Here is a 12,450-nt window from a genome sequence, read left to right as displayed (position 1 = left end):
CAGGGGAATCGCTGCTGTGGCACCTGGAGCATCTCCTCCCCCCCTTCTTCACTGACCTTGGTGTCTGCAGGATGTTTCTCTCAGATATTCTCGCTTCTCTCACTCGCTGCAATTACTGCTGCACAACAACTTTTTCACTCTCTTAAATATGTTATCACAGAGGCGAAAAACACTCTTGCTGATTGGCTCAGCCTTGGCCAGCGGCGGGTCCATCTTAAAGCCAGCTGGCATTGGCTATATCTGACATAGGGGAAACTTCTAGCAACTTCATACAGAAGCCACCCCTGTAACCCCTCTGCTACCAAAACCTTGCCACACAGACCCGTTACACTGTGGCAAGGAAGGAGCCATCCCCAACAGAGCACCCGACCAGCACACGACACCAGGACGTTGCTGCCTCCATCGGCCACACACTTGAGCTGCTGCGTGTCCAGGAAACATCATGGGAGAGGTGCATTGAATCACCCACTGCCTACTCCCAAGGTCAGGCAGCCGGTACTGTGGAGGAGGAAGGGGCAGAGACAGAGAGATAAGCTTCGGGGTGCTGGAGGTCTGCCGTTGGCACCAGGAGCCACGTGTCGCCTCACATGGATCCCGGCCCATCCCTCCCATGGTTTTCCAGATCTCTGCTTGCCTCCTTGCCTGTCCCTGCCTCTGTCTGCCTTTCAGGCTTTCTGGTTCTCCAAAGCTTTTCTGTCTTCTGCTAGCATTACCCTGTAAAGTGTCACCTTGTACCTTTCCTTTCTGTCTCCCCACCAGCTTACTTCATTCTTCCTCATTGCTTGTGAAAATGGCATTTCCAAGTCTCCCTCTAAATTTTCTCTTTGTGTCTCCATTTATCCGGGTCCGTGTTCGTGTGGCTTATGTCTTCCTGCACATCTTCACCTTCATCACCTTTATTTAATATCTTCACTTATTTCATTTGCTGACCCTATTTCTCTCCCCTGCTATGCTCTGTTCTTAATCCTTCCTTCAAAATTTCCTTTTTATCTGCCTATTTTAATTTGCTATTGCTTCCATTTTGTTTGTTTTATAGATAAAGGAAAGCACATAATTTTTGATAATAATCTTGCTGTTGTATTTAATGAGCTACTTTCCTACACAGCTTCATAGGGCATCTATCTTTTTTCCTACCTACACCCCAGAAAAATAATTTTTTTTTCTTTAGAATTCCCTATCCAGTCACATTGCTGATGCAATTAATGTAGCCGCAGTAAAAGAGCAGGAATATTTGTTTCTGGTACAGGTGGCTTTCTCCATTTGACAATTTGCACCCCACAAACTGAAGGCAGCTGAGAAAACTCCCTGCTGCTCCTCCAGTCACCTTTATGTGTTGTGGGGGTTGGTCCTGCCCCTTTCCCAGGTGATTGCGGGAAGGGTGGTGGGCAGGTCCTGGAGTATATGAGCCCCGGGGCTCTGCTTAGCGGGGTCATTCTGCTCTGGGCCTTCTCTGATGTCAGTGCTCTGTTGGGCCTTCAGGCAGTGGCAGGTTTTGACCTCTCTAAAATATTTGGGCAGATATGTTTTGATGTTTAAAGAAGCAGAGAACTCTGTCTGAGGTAAGAGCTTCAGGATTGGTCAAGGTTCAGCTGTATTTATCTCAGAAAGTATGCTTGTATACAGCGCTGCTTTTTTTTTTTTTTTTAGGTCACTAATTTTGTTTTGAGTCTTCTGGGCTGGGATGAGGGCTTAATAGTGTGCTTTTTTTTTTATTTAATCTAGGTGTATCATACTTTTTTGGAACTCCTGACTTTATTGAAGATGGAACTATCGAGCTATACGACTATTTGTTGTACGCTGTGTTAATCATTGTTACCTTCTCTCTATAATAGGACTGTTGGTGAGGTTAGCTAACAGGGGTTAGGGTGAACATCTTGTATGCATCCGTGAGATGACAAATTATGTGATTTCTTAGAAGCGCAATGGTAGTTTTCCGTCTTCTGGCATTTTAGGTGCCACAAGCGATGATGGCTACAGCATCCGAGGCTGACATTGGAGCAGACAAGAGGAAGGCCATGTTCCTTTTGAGCAGGAGAATGTTGTGGACGAAGTCTGTGTTGATACTTACTGCTGGTACCAGTTCTGTGCAGATGAAGAGGAACCTGGTAACTGAGGAACATCCTGGCTGGCTGATGTAGTATTTTGTTGAGGATGGATTCAGAGCCTCGGCCCTCTGAAAGCTAAGTGGAGGGACTGGTGTTTGGGAGGGGGTTCTGGGAGGAGGGAACAAGGTTGGGAGCTGTAAGGAGGGGTTTCAAAATTGGTGTGGGGAGAGGGCTGTCCAGGAACCATCCCCTTTGGGCAGGTAAAGGGAGCGGGTTGCTCTTGGCACAATACTAGCTTGTGCCAGGCAGGACTCTTCCAGCCTGTAGCTGCGTAGCTTGTGTAGCGTGTCTTCTGTGTATCGGACCTTTCTCGGGTCTCGATGTCCTCGTTGCTCTTTGCGCTCGAGGAGCACTTCACGTGCCTCGGGCACCATTCCTAGGGTCTTGAATGCCCATACTCGTCAGCACGGTGCCACTCGGGCACGTCTTTTCTCGCGTAACAAGCTTAAAGCTCAGATAGGTCTCGTGTCTCGGAAGTTTCCAGTCGGTGTGGTTTGGTGTCGTTGTTCCGGGCCATGTCAGCATCTCTGATTTTGAGTGGTCCGCTTCAGTGTAAGTAGCTGTATAGCCACCAGGCGAGGAGAGTTATTTCTGTAGTGCTATGCAGAGACACGGGAGGTGACCAGATGTTTTTAGTGGCAGGCTGTATTTGGCCTCCAGATGGCATTCCTAAATGGAAATGAGATCTCTGGAATTGTTAAGCTTTTGATAGCACCTGGGCGACTTGTTTGATATCGCTTTTTTGGATGCAGAGGAACGAGCTGCGCGCTAAAGGGCGATGAAGGAGAGGCGAGCGGAGGGATGGAAGAAGGTGCGTCGGCATGTATTGTCAGAGGGGAGATGTGACCGGTGGTTGTCTGATTAGCTTATAGGTTTCAAGGTTTTTTTATTTTGAAGGCACAAAGCAATGAGCAAAGTGGGATGGGAGAGGAGAGTAATGATTAGTGGGCTGAAGTAGCAGCTATTTTTTAGGCATCTCATTGTCAATGACGTTATAAGCATCCCTTGTTTGTGTTTTACAGGTGGTATGCAAGCCTTAATGTAGCAACCAGTAAAGGGCAGAGGCAGGGCTGGTGAGCAGGTGAGGTAAAGGAGCAGGAGATGGGAATTGATGGGGCCCAGCTGTGGTTTGGGCAGTATCTTGGCATGAGTTATTTGCTTTTTTTTTTTTTTTTCCAGGTGATGCAGTTCTACAGCCTCAGAGGGGTGAAGCTTCACGCTGACAGCTGGTCCGAGCGGGCAAGGTAGTTGTTGGATGAGTTGGTATGTAAGAGCAAAGTATCCTGCAGAAACTCAGTGAAGTGTTTCTCTTTAGTTTTGCAGGTGTGCGCAGGCTGCTTGTGGAATTGGGTGAGCATTTGAGGTGAGCTGGTGTAGTAGCGAGGAGGCTCACGAGGCTGGTGATTTCTCGCAAGCTCAACGGTAATGTTACATCTTTGGGTATCTCGGGTGCCACAAGCAACGATGGCTGCAGCATCCAACACTGCAATCGGAGCAGGTGAGCAGAACACCATGGTGCTTCCAATGAAGGGGGTGTTGTGGCAGAGGTTGGTGTTGGCTGATGTGGTGATTACTGATCACAGAATTTGTTATTTGGTGGGGTTTTTTTCTGCAGATGACGGAGGAACCTGGGGATCGCACCAGCATCTGAGTTAGCTAATGTGGGTGATTTTTTGGTCAAGAATGGATTCGGACAGCTAGACCTCTGAAAGCTAAGTTGAGGGGCCAGGGCCGAGGACAGGGCAAGGCTGGAAGTTGCAGGGACGGAGTTAAAATTAGCACAGGGGAGAGGACTGTCCAGGGACAGTTCCCTGTGGGCAGGTAAAGGGAGCCACGTTACTTTTCTGCGCCAGACTAGGATGCGTCAGGCAGGGCAATTCCAGCCTGTCTCTGTTATGTAGTTTGTCCAGTCGGTCTTCTGTCTTGGATGTGTCTCAATTCTCGATGTCCTCATTCCTTTTTCTGCTCAAGGAGCAAGACAAATATCTCGGGCGCCATCCCTGGGGTCTCTGCTGCCTGTACATGCCAGCATAGTGCCTGTTTGGCACCGCTTCTCTTGCATAACAAGCTTAAAGCGCGGATGGGTCTCGCATCTCGGAAGTTACTGGGCGGTCCTCATCTGCGACGTCGCTCAAGAATGCATCGGCAGCTCTGCTCGCTAGCTGTTGGTTTTTGCGAACTGAGAATTCTTCCCTGCATCGTTATGCTCATAGGTCTTGAGGCCACGTTTCTCACTCACGCATCATCTGCGTTTTGACCATTACCTCTTATAACAGGCCATTATGTTCAAATCTTTTTCTAGAGGCTGCCATAGAACCTCCTTACCTCATGGCTCTGTAGGTCTTGCCCGACAGCGCAACTCATTCGGGAGTCATCCTTCTTGCCAAGAGGTTTCTTTCATCTTCGCGTCGCCTTTTTTGTAGAGTTCTGTGTAGCGTTAGTTTCCCTTTGTCTTGGTGTGCGTGTGTGTGTCTTAGAGCTGCTCTGCCTGGGGCTGTAGAGTCATGGGTAGGTGCTATATCTCTGGTTAACGCATTGATATGCCTAGATCATTTAGGCAACGGTTGTACAGTCGTCTCGGGTTGAGTAGCTGGTGGCAGACTGCACAGCCAGTCATTTCGGGGGTGTCCTACAGAGAGGATGGGAGCCTTCTGGGAGGGGCGGTTGAGTTGGGAGCGAAGCAGATTGCATCTCAAAGGTGTTAAGGCTCGTGGGTGTGTGCCTCTAAGCTGGGTGTGTTGTTTTTAAAGGCGGGCTGCCTTTAGCCTCTAAGTGGTACTCTGAAGCAGAGATGAGAGCTCTGGAATTGTGAAGCTCTTGATCTGCACCTGGGTAAGCTGTGTAACAATTTGTTTTTTTTTTTCAGATGCAGAGGGATGAGTAGCTCTTTAAAGAGCAACAGAGGAGGCGAGTGGAGCCCTGTAAGAAGGTGAGTCGGTGCAGGGTGTCGCAGGGAAGTTGTGGCTATGTGGCCACATTATGGTTTGGTGTTTTTTCTTTCAAGGTGTGCAGCAATGTGCAAAGCGGGATGTTGGTGCCAGTGCTGACTCTGGCAAGGTGAGCTGTGGCTAGTGGGTGAAGTAGCGGTTATTTTTCAGTTTTTGTATTGTCAGTGAAGTTTTAGGCATCCCTTGTTGTTTGTGTTTTACAGGTGGTACCCGAGCCTCAACGCAGCCGCCCGAAATGACAGAGGCTGGACCAGGGAGAGGGTAAGGTAAAGGAGCGGGAGCTAGGCATCACTGCGGACAGGCATCGGTTTCGGGCAGTAGCTCGGCACTCGTTTTTTGCCTTGGTTTTTGCCTTGTTTTTTGCAGGTGCCACACATGGGCTCGGAGGGATGAAGCTGCATGCCGATGAGCTGTCCGAGCAGCTGAGGCTGTTGTGTGCTAGGTCGGCACCTAAGAGCCAAGTCTTACATGGCAGCTTGGTTAAACACTTACCTTTTCTTTTGCAGGTGATGTGCAGGCCACTTCTAGAATAGGATGCGTGTTTGAGGTGAGCTGGCTATTAGTGAGGAGAGTTGCGGGACCAGTGACTTCTCACAAGCACAACAGTAGTTTTATTTCTTGGTATCTCAGGTGCCACGATCTACAAAGGCTGCAGCGCCCAGCTTTCGAACTGGTGCCGAGCAGGTGAGGAGTGGAATGACATGGCCCTTCTTGGGGGGGTGTGGGGTGTGTGTTTTGTCAGAGGTTGGCATTGACTAGTCCAATGCTGTCTAGCAGCAATATTTTGGTTTTTCGTTTGGATTTTACAGACGAGTAAGAGGAATTTGGAGTCTGTGGGAGAGTCCCATTTGGCTCACGTGTTTCTTTTGCTGAGGATGGATTTGGATCCCTGGCCCTCTGCAAGCTAAGTTGCAGGACAGGTGCTGGAGGTAGGGGACGGTGGAGTAGGCGGGAGATAAGTTTGGGAATTTCGCGGAAGGGATTTTAAAGTTAACACAGGGGAGAGGGCTGTCCGGGAACAGGTCTCCTTGGGCAGGGAAAGGAATGGGTTACGTTTTGGCACCAGATGAGCACGGGCAGGGCAGTTCCAGCTTGTCTCTGTGGTGTTGTGTAGTTTGTCTAGTCCATTCACTGTGTCTAGGAAATTTCTCGGGTCTCAATATCCTCATTCCGCTTTGCACTTGAAGAGCAAGCCAGATGTCTCGGGCGTCATCCCTGTGGTCTCAAATGCCTGTACTGGGTGATGCAGTGCCAGTTGGGCATTTCTTTTTTTCTTTTTTCGCGTGAGGAGTTTCAAGCGTGGATCTGTCTTGCGTCTTGGACGTTTCCAGGCCATCCTCATTTGCGGTGTGATTCTGGGCTATGGTGGCAACTCTGATCGCTAGCTGTCCGTTTCTGCGGACTGAGACCTCTTCCCTGCATCCTTACATTCTTAGGTCTCGAAGGCAGGCTTCTTGCACATCAGTCGTCTCGGTTTTGACCGTAACTTCTTGGAACGGGCCATTAGTGTGATAGGTAGAGACACGGACAATTTAAAGTGTCAAAATCCAATGCGAATTTTATTATATTAGCAAGCGAACAAGAGCAAAGGCAGCGCTGGGCGGCCGGGGAGTCTGCGCTCCGCCAACGGCTCGCAACTTCCCGCCTTGTGTAAGTACATTATATACAGTCTCATTTTCTGTATTCGCGACGTCACAATCAGGGTGATGTTGCAATCAGGGCGATACTCTGCGCATACTCCTTCTGTTGCTAGGGGGTCTTTTTCTACCTCCTGGTGGTTGTAAGGATGAAGGCTGAATGTCTTCCTCGTTGCCCTGTGGGTGAACTTATGCAAGAATGTGATTATTCAACCCCTTCAGCCACGGGTCTTGTTTACTTTGCCGAATGTCCTTCGGTTGAGCTATCAAGCCTTCTTGTGAGCACATAAATCTTTCATCCATACCCTCCCATACAGGTTTAATGAACAAAGCACAACATGTTACTTATTACAATCCCCCCTTTTTCTTTTGTCCATTATTTTGTTCATTGAACCGTTGTAGCTCTTGAGCACTCAAGACAAGGGTTTCTGCTAAATCAGGCTCATCGGGTACCAATTCATATTTCGCTCGAACAAGCATCAGGTGAGCGGCTTCTAAACGGTTCTTAACTATCGCAATAACTTTATTAAAAATACAAGGTCCGAATGCAAGCGTTAAAGTGAGCAGTATTAATGGTCCCGCCAATGTTGACAATAAAGTAGTAAGCCAAGGAGAATGATTAAACCATGATTCGTACCAACTTTGTTGGGATTCTCGTTCTTTCCTTCGTTGTTCCAACCCCTTTCTTAGCTCTGCCATTGTGTCCCGTACTATTCCGGTATGATCTGCATACACACAGCACTCTTCCTTTAAAGCTGCACACAATCCCCCTTGCTGCAAGAATAATAAATCCAAGCCACGTCTATTCTGAAGCACCACTTCTGATAGTGATCTTAGTGATTTTTCCAATGCGTCTATTGATTTTTCTATTCTGCTCAAATCCTCATCCACTGCTACTCTAAGTGACTTAAATTCAGCTTGTTGATTAATCAGAGAGGTTATCCCTGTGGCCGCTCCGGTTCCTCCAATTGTAAGGAGGGCGGCTATGGTCAGAGCTGTAAACGGTTCTCTCCTAGCAAGATGGTGCTCAGGGGTGGTTTGATAATTGTAGACAAACTCATTTGAGTGATATACAATTTTTGGAATTATTGCTACTTGTATGCAATAATCTTTGTTTTTATTAAAATTTTGTAGGCTCAAGCAGGGTGTTACTCCGATACTTGAGCCACACCCATTTTGTGTTTGGCGCTGGTATTAACCAATCCGCGGGGGCTTCCTTGGTGAGTGAAATACTTACATTACACAAATGTTGTTTTGTGGGTGGAATTGTCCCTACGCACTGTCCTTTTCCCGTTACTTGTTCCAAGGTGAGACCTTGGACCTGATCTTTTCCTTTTCTCCCTAAACATTGTGCAGGGTTCGTCCCATTTACACACTTGGCCTTAGATGTAATTCCCACAGCCTCGTAAAAGGGTGGTCTAATGCCATAACACAGCCAACAGGAGCTGGTCATTTGTGGGTTAGTTTTATTTAGTATTTGGTAGCTAGCTTGCATTACTTTCCATAGGGTATTTCCCTCTAAATTCTCTTCCGGGATAATTATACTGGGGTGAGTATTGTTACTGGTAAATTGGGTATTATTACCAGTTTCAGTGGTATCATTAGCGGGTCTCGGAATTTGCTTATGTGTGAGCACGGGATTCGGTCCAATTGGTTCAGGATCGTTTGGAACGGCCTCTTTTTTAATAAGTATTAGTCCCCCTCTATCCGTTCCAGGCTCCCAAAGTCTTATACCCCAGGTTCTTCCTACGAGCCATCCCGCATCCTGTTCTTGTTTTATTGTGAGTATTAAGGACTTACAGTTTCCAGGCCTATTTATCCCACCACTGTAACCATATGTTGGTTTTGTACACTTCTTTGGCCCCCAGGTAATTCCGAGATATTTATCCGGGGTTTGTGGTGTCCATTTACCAGTTACTATGGTCTCACATCCCCAATAAGCGCAATAATAATGACCAGGGGAGTTACAATAACTTTTCCTAGGATTTGCACTAGGACACCAATAAGCAACTTTTAGATTTGAGGCCCCCCAGCTATATTGTTGGGATGGGTGGCAGCCAGCAGTAGCACTCGTATCATCTCCCAATATGGACCTTAACAAATCACAATTGGTTACATTAAAGGAGGGTGGTCCTACCGTAACTATAGTTTGAATGATCCTGGAATCGTCCCAACTAGAGAGAGTCCACTTAAAGGGTTCATGCGCATATGATTCACAGACAGGGATGCATAATATTATCCAGATTGCCCCTATAAATACGTATCGGGAAAAGTGGTGGTTTTTGTAATATACTAACTGCTTGTTCCTACCCCAATTTGATACCCGTACCCGATTTTTGTCATTTGCACTCCAGGGCTTCGCCTTTTTGCTACCATCCTTGAGGCAGGATCTCAAGCACTGCTTTGCTGTCCCAATTGTTGGGTTCGTTCCTCCACAGTTTTTTACTCCTCTGCCTCGCTCGTCGACTCGGTTGCTTCGAGCCACGAGGGGTACCATCTTCTCGGCAGCAGGGGTATTCTTCAGGAGGGCTAGTGCTTACTTTAGCAGCTTGCCTCAGGATGTACAAATTCCAGTTGGTATCTTTAACTTGGGGTGCGTTGCACTTCACCCCTTTCAGGAACTTCCGGCACTGCCCTCTTACTATTTCAACGACAAAAGGAATCGGTTTGTTCGAATGGTAACAATAATTTTCGGGCCGGATTCCCTTAGCAAATATCCCCCACCATTCCCTTGATTCGGGAATAGTCTCTCTCTGTGATTCTTTTAATTTTAGTGCCAATTTTGTAAGTTCTCTTTCCCACTCCCAGCAGATTCGGCAGACGCCCCTTGGGGGTCTTCCGTCTTGGCAATGGGCCCACCACCGTTCCCGACACACCTTACACACAAAGCACACGAATGAGTAACAGTTACAACTTAATATCTGCAATCTTACATGCCCATCTTTAGTCAGAATTGGATTTTCAATATATTCAATTTCAAAAGTATTCATTCAGGTCTTTTGAAATTTTATTTTTAGGTCCCCGGGTACACTGGTCACTTGCCACTGTTGATTCTTTATGGGTCCTTTGATTCGGCTGGCGTGAGTCCACCCTCTTTCAGCTGTTCGTATGGAGGTTTCTGTAGTAAGTAAAACAGGACAAGGCCCTTCCCACTATGGGCTTAGTAAGGTCTCTTTACTTTTAGGTCCCAGCTGGCTGAGTATTTGCCACAACTGGGAACCTTGCAAGTGTTCTTTTGTTAATTTCCCGTAGGTCATGGACTAATCTATAGGACCCATCAGTTTTCTTTACGGGTAAGATGGGTGTATTGAAGGGAGACATGCATGGTTCCAGTAGCCTTGGTTTAATTAATCTTTCAATCTCTGGTTTCAACTCCATCCTGCCTTCTCGTGAGATTGGGTATTGTTTTATTTTTATTGGAATTTCCGGATCCTTGATAGTTACAGTGAAGGGTGGGATATTTAATTTGCCCACTGTCTCCGGAGTGTACCAAACCTAGGGGTTAATTTTTACTTCATCCTCACTTCTAAGGGGACATAATTTTACTTGTAACTCATTATTTTTAACTTCCAAATTAATGCCCAGTATGATGATTATATTTTGTCCCAGTAGGTTATAATCTGCTTCTGGGGCCAACAATAGGGATCCCACCCCAAATTTAGATTTTGTTCCAAAAAGAATGTCTTTTATTACTGGAACCCCCGAAAGGCTCTCCTTTTGCTCCAATTACTTGCATTGTCTCCGGGGACAAGTGACATCCCCGGGGTAACTCTTGTACTGTGGACCTCTCGGCCCCGGAGTCCACAAGGAACTCGATTTCCTGTTGCTGGGGACCTATTTTAATTTTTATCAAGGGCTCGGTTTTATGTCTAGCCCCCAGCAAATAGAGCCCCTGACACCCCTAATCCTCCTTGAATATTTTCTCATCTTGCAGCCGCTTTCTGCATTCCCTTCTCATATGACCCTTCTTCCCACAATAATAACACTCCACAATAACTCCACAATAATAACTTTCTCCTTGTTCCTTCCACCCCAGGTCTTGGGTCCGTCTTGTAATCCCACCCCCACGCTGTCCTTCCCGAGCCACTGCCACCATCAATCTTGCCTGCTTCTTAAACCTCTCGTCTTCCCTTCTGACAAACACCTTCTGTGCCTCCCTCAATAACTCATCCAAACCTCTGTTCTGCCAATCATCTATCTTCTCAATTTTTCTTCTAATATCTTCCCATGCATTTGCTACAAATTGCATTTTCAGCAGAGCCTGCCCCTCCTGAGTGTCTACATTCAGACTGGAATACATTTGGAGACTCTTTCGTAGTCTCTCTAACCATTTAGTGGGCGACTCATCTGCTTCTTGATATTTCTTGAAAGCTTTATTAATTCTTCCTCTCTATTCTTCCTCCCTCGGTAGCCACCCCCCTTTTCTTTTAAAGGGTATAAATTTACCCTAGTGTCGGCCACCATCCACAGACTGGCATATTCACTTTCTTCCAAATTAAATGGTTCCTTTGAGTTAACATAAATGTCTAGCGCCTGACATATCCAACCCTCAAATGATCCAAGAACAGGCCAATACAGATGGTCTCCTCAAATCTGTTTTCCGCCCCAGACCTCCATGCAATAATGGATCATTTTTACCTTATCCTTTTCCCTGCCTGGAGGGAAAGTTAACCCAGTGTTTCAACATCAGCCCTAGGGGACTATCGGGCGGTATTTGGGGCAATTTCACATGGGGCCCCTCTCCCATGGGCTCAAAGGGCTTGCTTTCCTTTGTCCCATCTTCTGAGGCACTCACACACACACACCAACTGCTCCCCTCGTTTGTGGCTCGCTCCCTCGCGGGCTACGAGAAACGCACTACTAGAGGGTCCGCACTCACTTCACCCTGGCAGGACGTCTCATACACCATGCCCCAGGCTACCCAACCCAAACCGAACGGATTCCCGGCCTATACTCATGCGTCCCGCGTCTTCTTTCGGAGCTTCGTGCACAAAAATTACAGGGTTACCGGTTCTCCTTTGCTCAGTGTTCAATTTAGGTTCGTCGGTCGAGACAGAAGCGACCTGAGGGCTGCAGGGGCCGCTAGATGGCGGGGCGTCTCCCCAATGCAGCTGCAGGCCACAATCTAGTCGCGATCCGAGTCACGGCACCAAATTGTGATAGGTAGAGACACGGACAATTTAAAGTGTCAAAATCCAATGCGAATTTTATTATATTAGCAAGCAAACAAGAGCAAAGGCAGCGCTGGGCGGCCGGGGAGTCTGCGCTCCGCCAACGGCTCGCAACTTCCCGCCTCGTGTAAGCACATTATATACAGTCTCATTTCCTGCATTCGTGATGTCACAATCAGGTCGATACTCTGCCCACGTTCCTTCTGTTGCTGGGGGAGGTCTTTCTCTGCCTCCTGGTGATCGTAAGGATGAAGGCTGAATGTCTTCCTCGTTGCCCGGTGGGTGGACTTATGAAGGAATGTGACTATTCACCCCCCTCAGCTATGGGTCCTGTTGACTTATGCAAGAATGTGACTACTCCACCCCTTCAGCTATGGGTCCTGTTGACTTATGCAAGAATGTCCTTCGGTTGGGCTATCAAGCCTTGGGGGCACATAAATCTTCCATCCATACCTTCCCATACAGGTTTAATGAACAAAGCACAATATGTTACTTATTACACTAGCCTGGCTGTTGTAAACAGAAATGGTGCTCATCTGTGGCTGCACACGAAGGGTGGGATGGCAGCCAGAGGTAATCCTTTTGGTGT

The sequence above is a fragment of the Leptosomus discolor genome, chromosome 22 (genome assembly GCF_034619465.1).
Source record: "Leptosomus discolor isolate bLepDis1 chromosome 22, bLepDis1.hap2, whole genome shotgun sequence".
NCBI lineage: Eukaryota > Metazoa > Chordata > Aves > Leptosomiformes > Leptosomidae > Leptosomus > Leptosomus discolor.
Note: the sequence above shows the minus strand (reverse complement) of the source record.